The sequence below is a fragment of the Nerophis lumbriciformis genome, linkage group LG24 (assembly GCF_033978685.3).
Source record: "Nerophis lumbriciformis linkage group LG24, RoL_Nlum_v2.1, whole genome shotgun sequence".
NCBI classification, from domain to species: Eukaryota; Metazoa; Chordata; class Actinopteri; order Syngnathiformes; family Syngnathidae; genus Nerophis; species Nerophis lumbriciformis.
Window position 1 is genome coordinate 20,485,724 of NC_084571.2, and position 19,277 is coordinate 20,505,000.

Genomic DNA, 19,277 nt, shown 5'->3' on the forward strand with positions numbered 1-19,277 from the left:
AGGGCATTAATGGGAGCCTTAATTTTATTTTATTTTTTAAAAGAACTAACTAAATAGTTACTTTTCACAGTAACACATTACTTTTTGGTGTAAGTAACTGAGTTACTTTTGAAATAAAGTAACTACTAACTGTAACTAGTTACTGGTTTTCAGTAACTAACCCAACACTGGAAACAGCGGGAGGCAGTGTGCAGGTAAAAAGGTGTCGAATGCTTAAACAAAAAAGTGAGTGCCCCTAAGAAAAGGCATTGAAGCTTAGGGAAGGCTATGCAGAACAAGACTAAAACTGTACTGGCTACAAAGTAAACAAAAACAGAATGCTGGACGACAGCAAAGACTTACTGTGTAGCAAAGACGGCGTCAACAAAGTACATCCGAACATGACATGACAATCAACAATGTCCCCACAGGAAAATACCCCCCAAAAAAGAAAAAGCTACCAAGGTAGAAACGCAAAACAAGAACTAAAACACTAGAGCTATATTTATGCATGCTTGGTTATGGTTTAAAGTAATCTCCAACAATTGCGACAATGACTTGTTACTGTCAACTGAGTTTCGTTTTTGAATAATTTCTGCTGGTGGTGTGCCTCTGCATTTTTTCAATGCAAAAAATGTGCCTTGGCTCAAAAAAGGTTGAAAAACACTGCTTTAAAACACAGAGCACTTGTTGCAGGTGGCTAAGTCTGCATTCTTTTAGCATTGAAACAATGCTAGCTTCTTTTTTTTTTGTTACTGGTTGTTCATCGGCACCGGTGCTATTGTAGACCTGAGTTGAAAATGTATTGTCAAAATTTAACACGTCAACAACACCGCTAATGCTGCAGTGCTAGGCACTTCTTCATTATGCACCAATGATGGTTAACGCAAGTTGTCAGGTTCAAACACTGATGACATCTATTAGACAAAACAAGAAGCAAAGGAAATCAAACAGAGACAGGATTCAATTTAGCTCATGAGGAGTGTGCCGGTGTGCCTGCACCCTTGTACAGCGTCACCACATCGCTCTGACAAGGGAGTTCCATGCTTCCCTTTATTTGGGCTTTTTCTGATTACATAGCATTACTTTACATTACGCAGCTGCTCCTAAGGGTAGGTGGTCATAAACAGCTGTTGCACTCTGTCATAAACAGTTCAAAGAAAAGGTGCCTGGAGCTGCGTCAGGTCTGCTCCCTCTCCGCCTTGTAGATCTCTTCCTGTGGCTGTCAATAGATCAAAGAAACCGACACCTCCATGTCGCATCCCATCGCACACAGTGGAGTTTTACAAGCCTTTTGCTTGATCAGATGAAAGACAGCTTTTGTCTTCTCGCAGGGGACCTGAACTCAATAGAACACAAAGTTGTGTGATAACTTATATATAATTATTCTGACAGAAGTGAGGTTGCATTCATGAACCCCTGTAATTATGAAGATTTAATCTTAATCCTCAAGAAGGGTAAAAAAAAAAGTGTCAATGAAGAGCGTCTTTTCATGTCTTTCTTACCATCTCCGGGTATAAATTCAAAGTTGACCAACTTCTCGGTTTATGGCCACATTCTTATACGATCCAGAGGCATGATTTATAATCTAGAATTAACTTTCACTAGTTCAAAGGCGATGCAGCAGCTCACCATGTCAACATAGCAAAATAAGCTAGTTAGCTAATAGTTGCATGACGGCAGTCAGCGAAGACAAATCCATAAATTATCCGCACCGTTTTACAAGCTGTAGGGTTCAAGACAGAGGAAAAAGTAACGGCTCGTAGTCCGAAATTTACGGTAATTACAATCCTCACCCAGGTAAAAAAATATATATATAATTTTTTAATGAAACCAGAGTCGTTTTGTGTGACTGTCAAAGTTGACCAACTTCTCAGTTCATGGCCACAACCTTCTACTAAACAGATGAGAGGCATGATTTATAATCTAGAATTACAGCATCTTAGTATGTCAACAGCTGCATAAACTAGTTAGCTTTCTGTGATCTCTGCGCTACAAAAAGTAGTTCCATGGCGTTAGCACTGGTAATAACTATATTATAATTGCCAATACTTGGTCAATATGGAGGTCACGAGAATGGCGTATTACTGGCGTTTTTTTCAGGCATTGTGGGGCACAATGGAGTACACCCATTCGCTGCCACCTCATACTTGCAGTCTATTACGATTTAGAATGCATTAAATAAAGAAAAACGTGTGTTCTTGTCTTACATAGAGATTGTGAATGATAGGCAAAAGCAGGACAAAAGCATGTGGACCAGAAGCCAAAATGCAAACTGTATTTTGCCCCAAATGCTTCAATGTGTTTTTTAAATTATTAATCATTTTAATTATCATTTAGAGATTGATTTTAATGCCGAGACCCAGTTTTCTTGCATGAAACATCCACCTACACCTATCACGCACACAAAGGTAATACATTTATACTTAATATCGCTAACATTAGAAAAGGAAAAGGGTTCTACTTACACATTTTTTGCCGTTTTTGTGCGTCAGCACTCAATAAAATCATTGGAATCGACTTCCAGCCGAGCATGTTATGCGACACGGCACGCCAAGCTTCTTGAGAAGTGACTCCTCTAAAGATGATGTTCCGTTTTGGCACGTTTAACCCAAACAAGACCACGGCCAGAGGAGCCACCTTGTTCGCGAGCTCTCTATTCTTAGCCATTTCCTTGAATAATACCCAGAGTATTGTCTGTGGGGGCCTTGAGAAGCACCTCCCTCGGCTTTCAGGAGGAGATCCTGTTTACCTTGTAGAAAGTGCTGTCTCCAACCAGTTGTCTCTCTGGAATACTCCACTGTCACCTCCTCAACACACCTACCCTTAGACAATAAGAGTCAGGCGCCGACGTGAACTTTGTTAGGAAACTATAAAGACATGGACGCCAAGTATGGAAGTATTATTGGAGCAAAAGTATTTGCGCATCTCGATCTGTGTGTAAGTAATCAGATCCGCGTGTGCAAATGTTGTTTGTCCATACTTCAACCTGTGTGTGTCTGTGTATTTTGATTCGTGTGAAGAAGGAACCCTGACTGGTTGTCTTTTTATGCCTGACTTTTGCGACACTTTCTCCGTGCAAGTCTGAACGTGTAAAAAGACTTGTCTGTCTGCAACTTCCTTCTTTCCTTTCCCTATACCGGGGGTGTCAAACTCTTTTTCATTGAGGGCCACATCGCAGTAATGGCTGCTTTCAGAGGGCCGCTTTTTTTAAATTAATTTACAATATGCATGCGGGTAATAACCTGTGATTAATCATGATTAATCGAAATGCATATGCATTTGATTTTTTTAATGTATAATTTGCTTTAAAATCATAAATTAGCATTAACATAAATTAACGGCGTGGCGCAGTTGGGAGAGTGGCCGTGCCAGTAACCTGAGGGTTCCTGGTTCGATCCCCACCTTCCATCAACCTTGTCACATCCGTTGTGTCCTTGAGCAAGACACTTCACCCTTGCTCCTGATGGGTCGTGGTTAGGGCCTTGCATGGCAGCTCCCGCCATCAGTGTGTGAATGTGTGTGTGAATGGGTGAATGTGGAAATAGTGTCAAAGCGCTTTGAGTACCTTGAAGGTAGAAAACCGCTATACAAGTATAACCCATTATAAATAAAGGTGACAAGCAGATATTTAACTATTTGTTTTTATCTCACAAAAATAGTTTTGCAATACAGTATATAATAATTGGCATGATCAGATAATATTACAGTTTAAAATATGGATTTTTTTCTGTCAAAATTTAAAAAAGGAATGCATTTAGTAAAAAAAATAAAAAAATAAAATTTATTTTATTGAAACCCTATTTTCCCAGGCTTTTGAGGGCCACATATAATGATGTGGCAGGCCAGAACTGGCCCCCGGGCCTTGAGTTTGACACCTGTGCCCTATATGCACCGCTAGTCGGGGCCTTGCCTCATGTTATTCTGTGCTGAAGCCACCACATTCATAAAAAACCTCATGTTTTAGCAGTACCCTATTTTCCGGACCATAGGGCGCACCGGATTAAAAGGTGCACTGCCGATGCATGCTCTATTTTTATCTTTTTTCATATATAAGGAGCACCGGATTATAAGGCGCAATAAAGGAGTCATATTATTATTATTTTTTCTAAATGTAAAAGACTTCCTTGTGGTCTACATAACATGTAATGGTGGTTCTTTGGTCAAAATGTTGCATAGATGATGTTTTACAGATCATCTTCAAGTCGCTTTCTCACAGTCGCTTCAGGATGTGCCGTTTTGTGGGCAGTCTTATTTACGTGGCTCACCTTCGACAGCGTCTTCTCCCCGTCATCTTTGTTGTAGCAGTGTTGCGTGCAAGGACGGGGGTGGAAGAAGGGACAAAAGATGGAGCTAACTGTTTTAATGACATTCAGACTTTACTTCAATCAATAACGGAGCAGCATCTCCTTATCTGGAAACAACAACAAGGCCGGAAATGTGTCCCGTGAAAAACCGTCCGACCGGAACTCTCTAATAACTAAAAATCCTTGAGTGAATAATGTAAACTCACTACACCGGTATGTTTTAGGGCTTTCATGGCGAGTTTACTGACAGATATAAGTAAGTACTTTACACTACTTTATATTAGAAATGGCAACAGTGGAGGATGGATGTCACATAACAAGAAGATAGAAAAAAAGAAGAAGCTTATCGACTACGGTGTCAACACAGACTACAAAGGCGGAGACGCGCAATTTTTCAAGATTTATGCAGATCCCAAATACAGATCAGTAGGTACCAGAAGGTAAGAAGAATTGCTTTTGCATAATATTGTGAAACAAAACGCCAGATAATATGTCTTACATTATACACACACCACAATAATACTCGTATGTTGAAGCACAGTACAATCCATAAAGCGGTGTGGCTTATAGCTTACCAAAGTCGTACTAAAACATTTTGATAGATTTTTGAGAGACGTGTGTAATGTTCTATATTTTTAATGGAATGTATAAAATGTTGGCGTTGTTTACTTGAGTCATATTGCAGTCCACACATATATCTTATGTTTGACACCTACTCAGTGGCCTAGTGGTTAGAGTGTCCGCCCTGAGATCGGTAGGTTGTGACTTCAAACCCCGGCCGAGTCATACCAAAGACTATAAAAATGGGACCCATTACCTCCCTGCTTGGCACTCAGCATCAAGGGTTGGAATTGGGGTTTAAATCACCAAAAATGATTCCCAGGCGCAGCACCGCTGCTGCCCAATGCTCCCCTCACCTCCCAGGGGGTGATCAAAGGGGATGGGTAAAATGCAGAGGACACATTTCACCACACCTAGTGTGTGTGTGACAATCATTGGTAATTTAACTTTAACTTTGACTGCCGTCTACTAGTCACACTTATCATGACACCAGGTACCAAATAAAATAGCTTCGAGGTCGCTAAGCACAACCAGAATTATTCCGTACATTAGGCGCACCGGGTTATAAGGCGCTCTGTCGAGTTTTGAGGGGAAAAAAGGATTTTAAGTGCGCCTTATAGTCCAGAGAATACGATAACTTTTAAACTCAGGCCTCGTTCACAATACAGCTTGATTCCGAATGTTTTTCCCCATGCGACCTGTATTGGATTTTTTCATGTCAGTGTGAACAGTGCAATTCAAAATTCGAATGTGGAAATAAATAATGATAAATGGGTTGTACTTGTATAGCGCTTTTCTACCTTCAAGGTACTCAAAGCGCTTTGACACTACTTCCACATTTACCCATTCACACACACATTCACACACTGATGGAGGGAGCTGCCATGCAAGGCGCTAACCAGCACCCATCAGGAGCAAGGGTGAAGTGTCTTGCTCAGGACACAACGGACATGACGAGGTTGGTACTAGGTGGGGATTGAACCAGGGACCCTTGGGTTGCGCACGGCCACTCTTCCACTGCGCCACGCCGATATATATATATATGCCGGAACGCCATCAAAATAAGATGTGCGTCATAATTCTTCGATGGTTACAAAATAAATGGTTGACAGTGGAGAAGAAAACAGGAGAAAATAAAATGTTTTAGGATCTCACGTGAAAGTTCTACCACTCTTGTCTTTCTACTGCTCGCCCACAGACACGCTCTTCAAGCAGACATACAAGCAAAGTATCCTGTAAAACTGCCAGAGCCAAAATACTCTTCCTTCTTAGTCCTCTACGAGCAATAATTTGGATCAGAAAATGTTGACTTTGATTGCACAAAACACTTGACATTGCCACAAATGCGCTAGGGCCGAGACAGACGAGAGTTGAAGCCATGTTTACTTCTGTAAACACTGCAGTGCATGCAACGTTATGTCCACATTAGGGTCAGGTTGCACTCACATTAGAAATCTCATTTTTTGTAATGTGAACGGCCACTAAAAAGATCGGATTTGACAAAAAGCCCGAATTGCAGTGTGAACCTCAATTGTCAGAAGAATTTTGGTCATCTTCAAATAAGTTATCACAGGGTTACCCCTACATGTGCAAAATAAAAACCTGCACACCCTAATACATAAAAATGTTTTACATGAAAACAAATTAAAGCAGTATATTGTATGATTGGCTATACTATAAATAATCTATTTTGTACGTACTATTGGCCATGATAAGTTTGAAAAACATCTCAAATAGCATAAAAATGTCCCTTTATGCTTTATTTAAAAAATAAAAAAAACATGCATCGGAATCGCCTGTCAGCAGCGCTACAGCTGGTCACGCACCTAAACAAAGTTGGCACCCGGCAAAAGTAAGATGAGAAAGTTAAAGAGAAAAGGTATTTTAAGTTAAATAAGGCATTTCTTGTTCAAGCCTGTGTAATATATGTACATGTAAAAGATGCATGTTAGGTTTATCGGAGACTGTAAATTGTCCATAGATATGAATGTGAGTGTGAAAGATTATTTTTCTATGTATGTGCCCTGCGATTGGCCATGCTAATTTTGGCTAGCCTGTCAATGAGCTGATCCATCATATGTTAGCAATAAGCTAGCGGCATTAGAGCCAACCTTCCATCCATCCATCCATTTTCTACCGCTTAATCCTACATAATTGTTCCTGCATTTTTTCTGTTTATTCCAAACTATATTATTTTAACGTGATTCTTACATGTATGTGCACTTCATGTGTATACTGTAATATTATATATATATATATATATATATATATATATATATATATATATATATATATATATAGTACGTTTCTTAGTGTGCTTAGTTTAAAATGACTTTATTGTGGAGAATATTAATAAACCACCAAGTAATTATTTCATCTCGAATTCAAAAGGACTGTTTTTATATTTGCCAAATTGAATTCCAACATTCAGCGAGGGCAGAATATAGTGTAGTCTGTATTACCTTTTACAATAAGCAGCATCAATTGAAACATAAAGAACAATACAACAGATTATTTTTTTAATATACAGAAAACATTTGTTTAGCCTTTTTAAAGAAAATATATGCATCATTGCCATCAAAACTATCATGACGTCACATTGACCACGCCCCTAGTCACAGGTTTACATGATTTACATGACATCACGTCTGGCTCATTAAATATGCATGGTGGTCAAGTCAGCTATGTTCTCAATGGGTACCAGTCATCATTTAGCCTTTCTCAAAAAAAATGTCCTATGCTTGCGCTCTTTTCCACTATATGAACCCTTCAAATCGCGAAAAGTATAATTGTTTCTTCAGAGTTCCTCGAGAGATAATAAGAAGGGGGCGGAAGAGTGCAAGATTTTAGGAAACAATAACAAACGTGGCTCTGGAAGAAAACACTTGAGTCCAAGGGAGTAGAATAGTGACCACTTTGATAAAGGTTTGGTTGATATATTTTCTATATACTTTACAAGTTCAGCATTTCCCATGGAAGTATTATCTTGATATTGTTTGTATAGTTATTTTTAACAAACAGAAACCAGAAAGTTAGGATCAATGATACCTTGTCAGGTACTTCTACGCTTGTCAGAGTACATATGACGACAGGACAAGATCAAATATGGTCATGATTCAGTAATCATTACTTTGCTAAATGGATAGCCGTCAGGTACTAGTCGTCGCAGTTTGTTTACATGGACGTGCCCTTGTAAGACGCAACGTTGAATCATAAAATGTGACTTTATCCGAGCAAAAACGATGCATATTTATCCAGGAGAGTCGTGATACCAATTGCCTTGACCCAGCCACACACAAATAAGTTGTCGACTTCCATGCTTTTCCAAGTTTTCATCTGTTTAGTCGTGTAGAATGACGTCTGGAGCTCAAGATAGTTCGACATAGGGTTGTACGGTTCTAGTAATGAATCATATTCGGTACTATACCGCCTCTAAAAAGTACAGGTCCCCCACAACCCCGTCGTCGTCACGTCATGACATTGCTGGTTTTGCGAGCAGAGGAGCACGTTCGGCAGTGCACACACACCGAGTACTTGCAAGCAGACACAGAGTGTAGACAGAAAAGGGAGAACGGACGCATTTTGGCTTAAAAACCAACGATAAAGAAGAAGTTATAACACTGAAACGCCCTCAGGAAGAGGTGCTTTAAGACATGGCTAGCTAGCTAGCAGCTAACATCCATCCACAGTCGGCAACGTCTTAGGTTCTTCTAAATCACTAATCCTTGTCTCCATGGCGACAAAGTACGTTTCTTACAGGTATCATCCATGCAGGACGAGGAATAGCTAAACATGCTTCACTACACACTGAAGCTCACCGGCATCACAATGTAAACGAACACCATCTACACCTAACATCCACTGTAATGATACCAAGCACAGGAGCGTATCTAGTTGATACTACTATGATTACATCGATATTTTTAGCATCACAAAATATCTTTTTAAATGTATATTATGTTTATAAACTCAGGAAATATGTCCCTGGACACATGAGGACTTTGAATATGACCAATGTATGATCCTGTAACTACTTGGTATCGGATTGATACCCAAATTTGTGGTATCATCCAAAACCAATGCAAAGTATCAAACAACAGAAGAATAACTGATTATTAAATTTTAACAGAAGTGTAGATAGAACATGTTAAAACAGAAAATAAGCATATATTAACAGTAAATGAACAAGTGGATTAATAATCCATTTTTACAGCTTGTCCTTTATAATGTTGACAACATAATAGAATGGAAAATGACAATATGTTCCTGCATACGTCAGCAGACTAATTAGGAGCCTTTGTTTGCTTACTTACTAATAAAAGAAACGTTGTCTTGAATGTTCACTATTTTATTTAAGGACTAAATTGCAATAAGAATCATATGTTTAATGTACCCTAAGATTTTTGGTTAAAATAAAGCCAATAATGAACTTTTTTGTGGTCCCCTTTATTTAGAAAAGTACCGAAAAGTATTGAAATACATTTTGGTGCCGGTACCAAAATACTGGTATCGGGACAACCCTAATTCGACATGTCTGTGAACTTCACTGACTGTTAATCATTGTTTTGATAAAAGTATATGGCTCTATTCCATTGCATAATTTGATTTTTTTGCATGAAGATCTCTGCCCTTTGGTACTCAAGAGAGTTTGCGCGCTAATTGCTGCACAACAGCCATCTAGGCTTGGTTGACCACCACTTCCGGGAGGAAGTCACGTGACGGAACACAAGCAATGTATAGCGGCAATCTACGGAAATCCCTGTACCAGTGAAGAAGTTAGGTTTTCTCAGTGCGTTTATCACCGAGAGTCTAACATGGTCGCTTGGGCACAAAATAACACATACAAAAAATGTCATAACTCACCGGTTTCACTGTTATCTGGGCTCCAGTACTTGGTGTTGTTGCTGGTGGACTAGCCACTTTCTGTGCGTCCATGAAGGTTCATGGACCATCGCCCCTCTCGTTGCCATGGGCTTGGGGTGTGGAAGCTTGAGAACAAACAGGTATTTTACTCACTTGGCAGTCCTTGAAACATTGATTAAGTAAAATAAATCAAGTTGAAAATACAATGTGAGAGGCAGCATGTTTTAACGAGGAGTGCGCAATGAGTAGGACAAATCCATCCAACATCGGTTGTTGGATGGATTTGCCGCTGCCTGACCAGGGCTCATAAAATCAGTAGAGACTCCTCCCACCCCCACCAAGGACTGTTTTCACTGCTGGACTCCAGAAAGAGGTTCCGTAGCCTCCGTAGCAGAACCTCCAGGTTCTGTAACAGCTTCTTCCCTCAGGCCGCAAGACTCTTGATCGCATTAAAATAATCCCCTCAATTCCCTCCAAAAATGGATTAACTGGCTGGAATATAAAGACAATATAACATACATCCATAAACGTGGATGCATATGCAAAAGTGCAATATATTTATCTGTACAGTAATCTATTTATTTATACTTGCACCTTATTGCTCTTTTATCCTGCATTACCATGAGCTAATGTAACGAAATTTCGTTCTTATTTGTACTGCAAAGTTCAAATTTGAATGACAATAAAAGGAAGTCTAAGTCTAAGTCTTGTTAATGGAAAAAAAGCGTGGACGGTCTAGCTTAGGGGTGTCAATCGTACGGAACAGGAATTATCCGGCCCGCGGGATGCGTATAAAAATGAGCTGAAATTTTGCAATGAAAGAAACCGCTGTTCAAAATGTGTCCACTAGATGTCGCAATAGCAATTATTTGTATCTTTGTAGATCAGGGGTCACCAACCTTTTTGAAACCAAGAGCTACTTCTTGGGTACTGATTAATGCAAAGGGCTACCAGTTTGATACACACTTAAATAAATTGCCAGAAATAGCCAATTTGCTCAATTTACCTTTAACTCTATGTTATTATTAATAATTAATGATATTTATCTTTGTGAAAACACTGATCATCTTAATGATTTCTCACAATAAATATATATAGAAACAGATGAATATCAATATGCAACACTTTATTTTTATATTTTCTCGAAGTGCACATTTTTCAAATTGAACATTTTCAAATGATCACTTCTAAGACAGTCTTGTGAAATCACAATATCCCATTTTAACTAGCTAGCCACTAACATTTTTTAACAAATCATGAATTACTTTGCATCATGTTTGTACAAATAATAACTCATGTAAAATGCAAAAGTCAACTCTCAAATTTTTAAATAAATCATGTCACACTTTGAACTGGACACCAAATCTGTTATCTGTTTATTTGTCAATTAGTGGGAAGCCTGTCATTGCATGCTGTTAACGAGTGTGTTGTACTCTGGTGTGTAACTTATTTGACACTGCAACTCTGAGTGAGTCTTGCAGATGTGCATCAGTGAGGCGTGTTCTGTGTTTATTCTTGATGAAGTTCATGTCAGAAAAGGCTGATTCACAAAGATAAGGTGAATCAAACAGGCTTGCAACCTTCATAGCTGCTGCACATACACCACTGTACTTTTCTGTGTCAACAAGGCACCAAAAGTTTGGTGCAGCCTGGTGGGCTTTGAGGTGGAGGTCATTTTGCAGTGTTACAATTTCAATCTCCACCTGTTCAGCATCCAGGCTGAATGTTGCACTTAACTGCTCAGCAATGCATGATATGTCCACGTTCATGAAAGGATTAGAAATGAACGACACACATGGCTCAAGCTGATCCAGGTCACAAAACCTGTTCTCAAACTCTTGCCCAACTCTGTTTATGACCTGAGAGTACTTTTCTGCAACTTTGTCAAAAGCCTCAGATTTTACAGATTTTCTAGATTTGTCAGAATTTTTTTTTTGAATTTTAATCATAATAAGTTTGAAGAAATATTTCACAAATATTCTTCGTCGAAAAAACAGAAGCTAAAATGAAGAATTCAATTAAAATGTGTTTATTATTATTTACAATAAAAAAAATACATTTACTTGAACATTGATTTAAATTGTCAGGAAAGAAGAGGATGGAATTTAAAAGGTAAAAAGGTATACCGGTATGTGTTTAAAAATCCTAAAATCATTTTAAAGGTTGTATTTTTTCTCTAAAATTGTCTTTCTGAAAGTTATAAGAAGCAAAGTAATAAAATAAATGAATTTATTTAAACAAGTGAAGACCAAGTCTTTAAAATATTTTCTTGGATTTTCAAATTCTATTTGAGTTTCATCTCTTTTAGAATTAAAAATGTTGAGCAAAGCGAGACCAACTTGCTAGTAAATAAATACATTTTTAAAAATAGAGGCAGCTCACTGGTAAGTGCTGCTATTTGAGCTATTTTTAGAACAGGCCAGCGGGCTACTCATCTGGTCCTTACAGGCTACCTGGTGACCGCGGGCACCGCGTTGGTGACCCCTGTTGTAGATGATGCTACATATGTAAAACAAATAGGGTTAGGGTTAGAAACAAACAGTTGTACATTCAAAAATTGAAAATGTTGCAGACCGAAAGGGTTTAGGCTGAAGTTGAACACTTATTGCACCTAACCCTATAAACAATGTCAAATACACGATGAGCTTCCTAAAAATATGAAATTTACTTTGCACAACATATTATAAATACACAACATAAACACTGTTCAATTATATACACAGTAAATACATGTGAAATATCCTTGTACACGTGTTAGTTAAACCTTTGTACCAATTATATACTATATACAAACAATTATACTTCCATTATTATTTGTATCCCACATTTAGTTTTTAATTAACATTGATCATAGTATTAACTACTGTGTTGATTCACGAGTGACATATTTTTCCAAGACATTGGTCTTAAAGTGTTTTTTTTAAATGTGTGAATGGAACTGGAACATTTGAAGGAATGATCCAAGCTATTCCACAGATGAACACACCCGACATCTACTTTTTAAGGTCTTTCTTATGTTTTCTTTCTGAAAGACAGCTGAACCTATTTTTTTTAAAGGAATATCAGACCAACTGTAGGGACGGCATGGCGCAGTGGGAGAGTGGCCGTGCGCAACCCGAGGGTCCCTGGTTCAATCCCCACCTAGTACCAACCTCGCCATGTCCGTTGTGTCCTGAGCAAGACACTTCACCCTTGCTCCTGATGGGTGCTGGTTAGCGCCTTGCATGGCAGCTCCCTCCATCAGTGTGTGAATGTGTGTGAATGGGTAAATGTGGAAGTAGTGTCAAAGCGCTTTGAGTACCTTGAAGGTAGAAAAGCGCTATACAAGTACAACCCATTTATCATTTATTTATCATTTGAGTACCTTGAAGGTAGAAAAGCACTATACAAGTACAACCCATTTATTTATCATTTAACTACAAACACACACTACTTCCAATCATATCAGAACATTATACCCGATGTAATCAACCGCATTCTATTTTCAAACAAAGAAAACGATCTGAAGTTGTCTTTATTTTTAAGTTATCGTGCCGTGATTTTAACCAGTTCGACCCTCTCGGGATTTTTCTCCATGTGCCCCCTCATCTAAAATGAGTTCGACACTCCTGGTCTAACTGAAACCAAATATAATCCATGTATTTGATTAAATAATGTATTTAAATACAAATAGGCGCACACAGTATCAACAAGAGCGCGTCAAGGCGACCATCTTAGCCAGGGCGAGCTAACTAGCTAACATGCTACATGTTCTCCGCCCGGCTCTTTGTGTCCCCTGGACCCGCATCCTCGCCAGCGCTTAATCACCATGACAAGACGTGTGTGTGTGAAACCCCCTCGAAGTGTCGACTTACCGTGTTAAAATTATTTTTCTTTAAATCCAGCGCCGCGGGAAGCGTATATTCGCCTATTAGTTGCGTCCTCTTGTAGCTAGCGGCTAGTAGCGATAGCCGCTGTTTTCCCCGAACCCAGCACCCGCCCATCCGGTAGGTGGCGGTGTCCTGCCTGATAATAAGCGTAGAGGAAGAAGCCACTTCCGGTCATGCCCTATGCATTGTTATGATTGCAAAACAGCCAACAATCCCCACTTTATTTAGAAAAACTAAATTCATTATATTTAGAAATCTGTTATAATGAACAATTACAATCAGGCAGAGGTGGGACCAAGTCATTGTTTTGCAAGTCTAAAGTCAAGTCCCAAGTCCTGCATTTTGAGTTTCGAGTCATTTCAAGTCTTTTTAAACACAGACTAATATATTTACACAGATTGTGTATGCTTTTAAAACGCTGTATTTATTTATTAAAACAAGTGCATTTGAAATTGCAGGAAAAAAAATAGTGCTGACATTGCACTTCATAATAGCACTATTAACCAGTCATTTTAAACATTTAACTCATTCTTTTACAGAATAAACACATTTGAAAATAAAAGTGCAACTGTACTTATTTGCACTAAAGTGTTAACATTGTATTTCCATGGCATATTGCATTGTAACTAGTTCCACAGCAGTTTCTATCCTGTTCTTACCTTATCTCATTGATCTCATCTCATACTGTATGTGTGTTGATGTGTGCGTACACATGAAAAACATAGCAAATACATGAACATAACAATGAACAGAGTTGTACTTTTTAGATGTCAGGGCCCTATGCAATATGTACACATATTCTTAATATAGTAAACATTTTAACTAACCTTTATTTGACTATGTTTGTCTTTTTGTAGGTGGCTAAAATATGCGGTGCTGCTGACTGCATCTAACGTCACGTTACTGTGTGTGATACATTGACTAATGTAACATTATGTGTACCTCATGCAACCCTGCTTGAAAAAACTCACTTGACAAAAAGTATGAATAAGGTAGCAAACCATAGACATCTTATAAGTAGACGCAGCATTGGCTGCTGTGACGCGAGAAATTGGGCCGCCATCTAGAAGTTGTGATGAGGAGCCGGCGAGCAGCCTAAACTGACAGTTGACAGGTAGAAAACAAAGATGCCGGGCTGGTGTTCAGCGTTTTCCTGCTCAAATGAGCGGACTGTTGAAAATAGGAATTGGGGGATTACTTTTCACAAGTAAGATTTTGTGAAAAGAATATTACTGCAGAGTTGAGAAGGAGCAAAGATCTTCAATATTTGTATTTGAAAATCACAAAGAAATCTTCTGGGGGAGGATGACCCCCTACAGGGGTTTGGTTTACAAACTTTCAGCCCCACCTAAAACAAAATTCACCAGCCGCCACTGATTATGATGCATTCTCATTTTAAGCAAAGTATAAGACAATACTTTCTTAACAGTATAATTGTAACCAGGAATAAGCCTTCAAGTAACAATATTCAAACACTAACATTGTTGGGTAAGACAGAATTTGGTTTTATTCTGAATCCAGTGAAACAGATTGGTGGTTTTAGCTGATATAAAGACTTTCAGGTGTTCATATATGTTTATGTTGAAGTATTTGGCAGATGCTTTTATCCAAAGCGACATACATAAAAAATACATAGAAAACAATCAATGTAAACATTATCATTTACGGGAAGAATGTAATACAAAATATCAATACAAAGTGTCAAGACAGAATAAACTCTCTGCTGCTGCAGCAACAGAGATACAGTCTATAAGATATATAGATATCTAATGTATTCTTTCATTGTTTATGTAGGATATACGCATGTGTATATATAACCTAATCATATTGTTTCTTGAATTTAAAAATAGCTGACCGTTTTTTTCCCCCTTCTCTGGGATTATATTCCCAGTATTGATCTCGGACGTCTGGTAATTTATAGCATATCAATCAATCAATGTTTATTTATATAGCCCTAAATCACAAGTTTCTCAAAGGGCTGATATAAGAATATTCTATTACTATTAAGCAAACTATGAATAATAAAACATGTGTCCTTTTTCATAGCTACACGTATGACAAAAAAACACGTGAAAATCAGTGGTGTTCAGTGAGGTAAGATGAATTAAATGCGCTGACAGGTCATTGCTCCTGCCGTATGAATTGCACTAAGTGGAGCGGATCACCACTCCAAGATGGCGGCCCCGCGTCTCGTCAGCGCCAGTAGGCAGTAGCGGTCGATGCTGCGTCTACTTATAAGATGTCTATGATCCCCTCTTTATTTGGAAAAACTAAATTCATTATATTAAGAAATCTGTTATAATGAACAATTACAATCAGGGTGGTCTAAACTTTCTCGATTTCACTACACTAAACAACACCTTCAAGATAAATTGGATAAGACACTATTTGAAAGGTCCTACCTCAATTTGGAACTTCATCTCTCATCACGTATTTTCTAATCTTGGAGGCCTGAAATGTTTGTTATTGTGTAACTACAACATTGATAGGATTCCTGTTGCTCTTTCAAACTTCCACAAACAAGCCCTTCTGGCATGCTCTCTTCTGTGAATTGTGAAGTGAATTTTATTTATATAGCGCTTTTCTCTACTGACTCAAAGCGCTTTACATTGTGAAACCCAATATCTAAGTTACATTTTTAAACCAGTGTGGGTGACACTGGGAGCAGGTGGGTAAAGTGTCTTGCCTAAGGACACAACGGCAGTGACTAGGATGGCAGAAGTGGGGATCGAACCTGGAACCCTCAAGTTGCTGACACGGCCACTCTACCAACCGAGCTATACCGCCCCAAGTATTCTCTACAAGCACCATTTCTCACCTACCAAATACTTCATCTGGAACAATAAAGACATATGTTACAAAAGGAAATCTTTTTTCCTCAACAATTGGTTCAAGAATGGTATTATTTCAGTGAGTCAGCTTTTCAATAAGGAAGGTAAACTTTTTAATTACCAAGAATTTCTCAACCATTTTAAGATCCCTGTGACTCCCAAATAATTTGCCATTGTAGTTGATGCCATTCCATCAGGTGTTGTTATGTTGTACATTTCCTCTTTCTGTTGGAACAATTGTCAATGATCCACTTGACACTCCTGTAGGGAAACTATGTTTTAATCAGAAAAATAACAAAAATCTGCAGCTTATTCCAAAATGATTGTGTGTCTGTCTCCTATGTAATTGCGCTCTGGAATAATGTTATGAATGACATCTGCTGAGTCAAAACATGCGCTCTTCCTAACAGGTATTTACTTACCAACAAAGTCAAAGAGATTTCTTTCAAAATCCTTCATGATTATTACCCTGTAAAGACTGTGATGGTTAGATACAAGAAGGACATTGATGATACCTGCACCTTATGTAACATGCATGTTGCACCTTATGTAACATGCATCCAGAGACTGTCTAGCACATGTTTTGGACTTGGGAAAGCACTCCATCACTATGGCAGGGCATCTGTCCTTTCATCCTGGACAATATTCATGGAAAATTTGTGCTTTTGTCACAGTATGCTGGTGACGAACCCCAATATGCAGAGATGGCGGCAGGCATTGAGCAGGAAAACATGATTTAATGTTCATAAAATAAAAGTAAAAACACAAACCAGGAACTATGAATAGCCAAAATTGAAAACAGGAACCAGCAAACAAAAAAAACTGGAAACAGCTAATGGCTAACAAGAAAACACGAAACAAAAGAGCTAGGAGAAAGCAAACTACAAATAGCTAACAGGAACAGCTTACCGCTACGACGACAGGTACAAGGACAAGTAGTAGCACGACAGGTAGTAGCTGTAATGATATCGACAGGTAGAAATGACATCAACAAGTATTCGTGACATTGACAGGTAGACACTACAATAATCCAGCCCTGACTGGAGGGGAAGGCAGGTTTAAATAGCAGCTGGCTGATTGACACCAGGTGTGGCCAGGTGCCAATCAGCGGCAGCTGAGGGGAAGCAGCACTCAGGGAGACAATCAGGAAATAACTAAAATAAGAGCGCTGACAGGAAATGACAGAGGAAAAACCAAAACATAACTAAACTGTCAGGGACAAGCCTGACAGCCCCCTTCCCATAATGGATACCAGACGTTCTAGAAAATCCCCCCCCCCCAAAAAAAACAGTCCAAAGTCACGGGAGGGTGGAGGGAGGACAAGGAGGTGGGCCGCCAGGCCAAGTGTCCCCGCAACCAGCGGGGAAGAGTCAGGTGGCGACGGTGATTTGAACGCCGCTGCAATTGGCGAGGCGGTCGCCCATGTAACGACCACATCTGCTGGCCTACCGGAGACGAGGATGGTGGCGCCCTCTGCTGGCCCACCGGAGACGAGGATGGCGGCGCCCTCTTCTGCTGGCTCACCGGAGATGATGGCGCCGTCGGTTGCAGACCCACCGGAGATGATGGCGCTGTCGGTTGCAGATCCACCGGAGATGATGGCGTCGGCGTCTGCCGGCCCACCGGAGTTCATGGTGGCTTCTGCCAGCCCACCGGAGTGCATGGTGGCGTCTGCCAGCCCACCGGAGTGCATGGTGGCGTCTGCCGGCCCACCGGAGTGCATGGTGGCGTCTGCCGGCCCACCGTAGTGCATGGTGGCGTCTGCCGGCCCACCAGAGTGCATGTTGGCGTCTGCCGGCCCACCGGAGTGCATGGTGGCGTCTGCTGGCCCACCGGAGCGCATGGTGCCGTCTGTTGCAGACCCACTGGGGTGAGGAGTAGCTGTGCCTCCCCAGCTGCACAGTTACTCATAGCCCCCCCCCCCCTCAAGGGACGGATCCAAGACGTCCCACGAGAAGCCAACACAGGACAGGGATGGATGGGAGGGATTACAAAACGAGGCAAAGCATTTCCTCGATTCGGCCATCAATTTTAAAGCTTTGTTAAGCCTCTCTGCCATAGAAATGTCCGCAAGGTTCGTGTTAGGGGGCTGGATTATTCTGTCACAGTATGCTGGTGACGAACCCCAAGATGCAGAGATGGCGGCAGGCATTGAGCTCGAAAACATGATTTAATGTTCATAAAATAAAAGTAAAAAGGGATCGAAGGTCACGGGCTTAGCTGCTTACGTGCAGTGATTTCTCCAGATTCTCTGAACCCTTTGATGATATTACGGACCGTAGATGGTGAAATCCCTAAATTCCTTGCAATAGCTGGTTGAGAAAGGTATTTCTTAAACTGTTCAACAATTTGCTCACGCATTTGTTGACAAAGTGGTGACCCTCGCCCCATCCTTGTTTGTAAATGACTGAGCATTTCATGGAATCTACTTTTATACCCAATCATGGCACCCACCTGTTCCCAATTTGCCTGTTCACATGTGGGATGTTCCAAATAAGTGTTTGATGAGCATTCCTCAACTTTATCAGTATTTATTGCCACCTTTCCCAACTTCTTTGTCACGTGTTGCTGGCATCAAATTCTAAAGTTAATGATTATTTGCAAAAAAAAAAATGTTTATCAGTTTGAACATCAAATATGTTGTCTTTGTAGCATATTCAACTGAATATGGGTTGAAAATGATTTGCAAATCATTATATTCCGTTTATATTTACATATAACACAATTTCCCAACTCATATGGAAACGGGTTTTGTATATTTTGCACTCTATTTATTTATATTTATATCTAATAGTTAGAGTGTCCGCCCTGAGGTCGGACACTCAGGGCGGACAACAGTTCAGTGATTTTTATAGTCATACCAAAGA

At 39.7% G+C, this 19,277-nt stretch overlaps 1 protein-coding gene across 2 annotated transcripts in view; it reads right to left on the minus strand.

Moving 5' to 3' along the window:
- Window positions 1-13,707, minus strand: part of lrrc8ab (leucine rich repeat containing 8 VRAC subunit Ab) — a 38,535-nt gene extending 24,828 nt beyond the window's left edge. Inside the window, exons 1-2 of one of the 2 annotated variants that reach the window (XM_061981795.1) lie at window positions 13,565-13,707; window positions 9,711-9,835 (exon numbers count right to left, since the gene is read on the minus strand). The gene's annotated coding sequence lies outside the window, so the exon portion shown is untranslated. Of the gene's footprint in view, window positions 1-2,447; window positions 2,546-9,710; window positions 9,836-13,564 lie in introns of those variants that run through there. The other variant, XM_061981796.1, reaches the window with a different exon arrangement.
- Window positions 13,708-19,277: the final 5,570 nt, after the last annotated feature.